This window comes from Capricornis sumatraensis, chromosome 4 (assembly GCF_032405125.1).
Source record: "Capricornis sumatraensis isolate serow.1 chromosome 4, serow.2, whole genome shotgun sequence".
Taxonomy (NCBI): Eukaryota; Metazoa; Chordata; class Mammalia; order Artiodactyla; family Bovidae; genus Capricornis; species Capricornis sumatraensis.
The window spans coordinates 72713185-72719153 of NC_091072.1; positions in this window are offsets into that span (position 1 = coordinate 72713185).

The following is a 5969-nucleotide window of genomic DNA, read 5'->3' on the forward strand; positions in this document are numbered from 1 at the left end:
GAAAAGAAGAACCCATTTATGCTAGGTATCCTTCTTTATACAGATGAGGACACGTAGGCTCAGAGAGGTTAGTCAACAGGCTCAAGGTCATACATAAAGATGGAAAACAACAGAACTGGAATTTGAAACCCAGGTCTGCCTCTCTCTGAAGTCCACTTCATCACACCACCATACCCATTTGCAGACAAATTCAAGTAGTCAGACCAAGAGTGTCTTAGACAGAGGGGAGAGCATGTACAAAGGCCCACAGACAAAGGGAACTGTGGGTCTAACGAGTTGAAATCCAGTGTTACTGGAATGTGAAGTTGGAGGAAAGCTGTGGAAAGAGATATGGCCAGAATTGTGTGCTGGATCAGATCGAGTAATAGGGGCCTGTTTAATAAGGAGCTTAGACTTTAACCTGAGGGCAGCAACATTCAGCAAAGAGCATTATGGAGTGTCCATTTGTATTTTAGAGAAAGTTCTCCAGTTTCGGTGTGAAGTATGAGCTGGAGAAGCTAGACGGATGCAGGACAGCAGGTGGACGTCCCACTAAACTAGAGGAGAAAAGGGGACAGAAAGAGGTGGATGGAACTGGTAAGATAATTGGGAGGTAGGATGGACAAGAATTTGTGTTTCATTGATGAGAAGGGTGATAGGGAGATGGTGGTGGTGATGGGAGAAGGTGGTCATGAGTGAATCTCCTGTGTTTGCTTGGATTGTAATACCATTCTCTGAACATCAGGGGCAAAGCAGGTTTGGGGTGACAGATAAGGAGTTATGTTTTTAACGTGATGAATTTGAGATATCTGGGAGACATCCAAGGAGATGTTTGAAAACAGCTGGATCTTGAGGTCTAGAGCATAGGGTGGAGGTGGGGGCTGGAGACACAGATGTCAAAGTCATCACTGGAGAGCCTTAGAGGTGTCATGAGCTCACACAGGGGGCTTGTGTTCAAGAAGAAGAGGACCTCAGACAAAATGCTGGGAACAACAGCATTTCCAAGGGAGGTAAAGAGACATCTTCAAAGACATCTGAAAAGGAGCCGCCAGAGAAGCTGGAGAGAGATCAGCACCTTGTGGCAGGAAAAGCTGAGGCGGGAGCAGTCGGTGGTCAAATGTTGCCGAGAGGTCGAGTTAAAAAAGGAAAGACTGATAAGGGTGCACGGGATTTTGCAACAAGGAGGCCAGTGGTGACCTCCAGGAGCTGTTTCCATGACGGAGCCAGGAGGTGGTGGGCTGAGGAGTGAGTGGGAGCTGTGGAAGCAGAGACTTCACCAACAAATGTGACCACGAAGGGAAGGGAGAGAGGTTGGGGTGATGGGAAGGGAGGCGGGGGTGAGAGTATTTTGTTCGCAGCAAGTTCACACCCCGGTGGGAAGGACTCGGTAGAGAAGGGCAAGTCAAGGACTCATTTTGAAAAGTAAGAGTGAGGACTTGAGAGGGGATAAGGAGGGAGAAATTCGGATGCAACAAGTTTATGGGTTTGGTGTCTGCAGTTGAGAGCATTCTGGCGCTTCCATTTTCTATGAAAGAAAAGGCAAAATCGATGGAGATCTGAGAGTTGCAACCCTCTCGTTTACACAACTATGATAAGTCCATTTTTGTGTTTTTACCTCAATACCATTAAATCAAATTCTCAAATTCAAAAAAAAAATCAAAATTTTATTGAAATAGGAGGAAAGTGCAAATCCAGTAGAACTGTGGAAAGGCCAGTTTGAATGAGTGAATATTGGCCGAAAAAAAGAAAAAGAATTTTATTCATTCAGGTACATACAGTAACACAAAATATTACCTAGTAGTTGGAAAAGAATCATTTGCAATTAGCATAGAAATTGTTTGGAATGTAAATTAGTTTTTCTGAAGTACTTGACTGTGCTTAAAAACAGTACTTTAGTATTTTAAGAATTCCCCTTGTGGGGTGAAACCACTTTATATCTATTTTAAAACCTTGTTAAGTCTGCTTAAATGTAGTTTTTTTTTTTTTCTGGAAAAGATACCAGCTACATCAGAAAACAGTTTCTGGCAAAGGTAAGATTGTGCAACTGTGCACCGCACAGCACTTTCCAAAGGCCATTTCCACCAGAGAGCAGATCTGATTGCCGGAGATTGTTACTAAGGGAACGGTGGGCGTGAATATAAATTTCATTTCACAAAAGACCTAACCAAAGTATTGATCCAAAAGGAGCAGCCAGTAAGTACAGGATGAAGAATCTTCTTCTCATCGAAATAAGCACACATAAATACCCATACACATGTACCTATATATGTATATGGCTTATACACGTATACACGTATATCTGCAATCACATTTCAAATCTCCCTGGAAGTCTCTCCTCTAGCTGCTTGCCACATGAGGAGGCTGGGGAGATTTGAGAGCCAGCCAGGGCCTGGGGAGAGGGACTGCCTTTGATCTTAGTTCCCTGGCTAGGGATTGATCCCATGCCCCCTGCAGTGAAAGCAAGGAGTCCTAACCACTGGGCCACCAGGGAGGTCCCAGCAAGAGGTATTGACCCCAGGCTAGCCTGCAGCTCTGCAGAACCAGAGCCAGGAACACTACTGGTGAGGGCAGAGCACTCTCAATGCTATTATTATTAATTATTGACCAACAGTTTTGGCCAGGCCCCTTATCCAACATGATCGTGATTCCTCAGAGTATTTCCATTTCAAGATGAGGAAACCTAGTATTATGTGCTGTTTCATGTCCAAGTCACGAACTCCTGAACTGCTGAGTCAAGACTCAGACTCTGTGGTTTCGTCTTCTCCCTGTATATGCGTGGGCCTCAGGTTAATCACACAGCAGCTTGTTATTATCACTGGCCTGTGCAAGGCAGCCAGTCTTCTCTCAGATTTTTTTCCAATCCCCTTTGCAATCTCCATCCACCTTGCTCCCTCTCCGCACAAGCATTCTAGTGAGCTTGTGTCCTTAAGTACATGCATATCCTTGTTAAGAACGCAGTACTGTTTTGAATATGTATGAATTCTATTATTATTGTGTGTGTGTTAAGAACACTTGACATAAGCTCTCCCCTCTCAGTGTATTTTTAAGATTACAATACTGTATTGTTAACTAGAGGCTCTCTGCTGTACAGTAGATCTCTAGGTCTTGTTCTTCTTGCGTAAATGAAACGTTGTACCCTTCCAACGACTGCCACCCCGTTTCTACCTCAGCCCGGCGCTGGGAACCACCATTCTACATGCCTATTTTGTTTTCATTTTGCTGCGCTGGGTCTTGGTTGCAGCATGTGGGATTTTTAGTGTGGCATGTGGGATCTAGTTCCCTAACCAGGAATTGAACCCGGGCCCCCTGCATAGGGAGCACGGAGTCTTAGCCACTGGACCACCAGGGAAGTCCTGAGTCTAACTATTTTAGGGTCCTCATGTAAGCGGTGTCCTGTAGTATTTGTCCTTCCGTGTCTGGCTTATTTCACTTAGCATGTAGTCCTCTGTGTTCACCTACATTGTTGCACATGGCAGGATTTCCTTCTTTTTAAATATTAATATTAAAATAAATTAATGGCTGGATAATATTCCTTTGTATGTATATACTACGTTTTCTTTGTTCATTTATCTGTCAACAGACATTTAGTTTGCTTCATGCCTTGGCTATTGTGAGTAATGCTGCAATGAACACGGAAGTGCAGAGGTCTCTTTGGAATTCTGATTTCAATTCCTTTGGATGTATACCTAGAAGTGAGATTGCAGGATCACAGGATAGTTCTATTATGCATTCTAAATTTATATAAAAGGCACTGTGATCTAGCTCTCTCGTTCTCTTCTGCCAATCAGTTCTATATTTTAAAGATCTATCCATATTGCTGTATGTATATCTGGTTCCATCTGATGAATGACACAATACCCTGAACTATTTGATCCCTGCATCGGGAGATCCCCTGGAGGAGAGCATGACAACCCACTCCGGTATTCTTGCCCGGAGAATCCCATGGACAGAGGAGCCTGGAGGGCTACAGTCCATAGGGTTGCACAGAGTTGGACACGACTGAAGCGACTTAGCACGTACACATTCATCCACAACATTTTACTTATCTGTTCCTCCAGCAAGGGACACCGAGGTTGGCTCCAGCTCCCCGCTACCACAAGCACCACAGTGTTAAACATCCTGTGCATGTCCCCTGTGGGCTTGGATGAGGATTTCTCTGAGATATGGACCCAAAGATGGTATCACGAGATCAAATCGCATGGGCACACCCACTTTCACTAAGCAATGCTTAAAAGGCTACACCAGTTTAGACTTCTACAAGAAGTGAATAAGAATTCTCATTTCCTTGTTTCTTTATTTCCTTATCTCCTTGCTAATACTTGATATTACTCACTTTTCTAATTTTGCCATTTTGGTAGATATTAGTTTTATGTCATTTGAAGATGCATTTCTCTGATCACTAGTGAGTTTTAGCATTTTTTTTTTAAATTTGGGTTTCCTTTTCTGTGAATAAACTCTTCATGTCTTTTGCCCATTTTTTAAAATTGACTTTTGTTGATTTGTAGAAGTTTCTCATATACTGTAGATATCATTCTCATATCTTGTAGAGTTTTTCAGGGATTGTAAAGATCTCTTTTGGTCTGCCATTTATTTATTAGTTTTCTTAATTCACTGATGTTAAATTTATGGTGTATCTCCGAAAATGTACTGATGTCATCATGTCCGTATAGTTCTTCATTTTGTAGTTTGTCTTTTAAGAGTCTTGTTTAAATCTTTCCCCATACCTGAGTTACAAGGATGTCCTCTTACGTTTTCTTTTATTAGCCTCACGGTTTTGCCTTTCACATTTTGGCCCTTAATGCATTTGGAGTCCATCTTTGTCTTCACTAATATTTCAACAGCTTTATTGAGATATAACTCATATACCATATAATTCACCCATTTAAAGTGGCTTTTAGTATAGTCTCAGAATTGTATAACAGTTATCATAATTAATTTAGAAGATTTTCATCACTCCCCCTGGAAAAAAACCCACTATACCCTTTAGTTATCGTCTTCACCAAATTTTGATGACATCTTTATCACATATCAGTTCTCGAGTGTATATGGATCTTTTCTGAGCCCTTAATTACGTTCCACTTGTCCATTTGTCTGTGTGTCCATCGTCTGGTACTATACTATTTCCATTACTATGGCTTGTCATGTTTTATTATCTGCTACAGCAAGTCTCCACTCTCCACACTATTTTAAAACTGGCTTGGCCAAATTCATATATCGTTTGACCTAGGCACTTCACTTTTTAGAATTTATCCTACGGGTATGTTTGAATGAAGCAAAATGATACACAAACAAGTTTAGTCATTGCGGCTTTGTTTGCTGTAGCCCTAAATTGGAAACAACCAAAACTTCCAATATGGGGGACTGGTTTAATTATGGCACATTCAAACAGCAGAATACCACGCTGTTTTTAAAAAGAAGAAGAGGAAGGCAAAGAGGAAAAAGAAGGAGAAGAAGGAGAAAAAAGAAGAAAGAAACTTAAAGCTCTCTGCTGGATATGGAAAGATCTTCAAGGGATATTATTAAGTTAAAAAAAAAACAAGGAGTTTCATAGTGTATATAATGTTACTTTTGTATAAAGATGGGAAAGGACAAGGATCCATATTCAAATTCACTTAAATCCATATAAAGAAACTTTGGAGAGACGGAAGCGTAAGAAACTAAAACCAGTCATTTCTTTGGGGTTCAAGGAACTTGGGCAGATGGGCAACAAGGATGAGAAGGAGACATTTCACTGTCATTTCAATTTTGTTTCCTAACAATGTGAATATATAACCTATGTAAAAAGTAATCTAAAATAAGGGAATACTGCTTAGCTCTTCATGAGTTTATATTTTTCCCTATACAATTTAGAATACATTTATTGAATTACAAAAAAAAAAAATTCCAACTAGAATCTGGACTTGGATAAAACCCTTGGCACCACACTGCTCCTCCCCTCACGGGTCAGAATTACACTGACAGCTTTGAGGGCCTGAAGCCAAGAGAAAGCC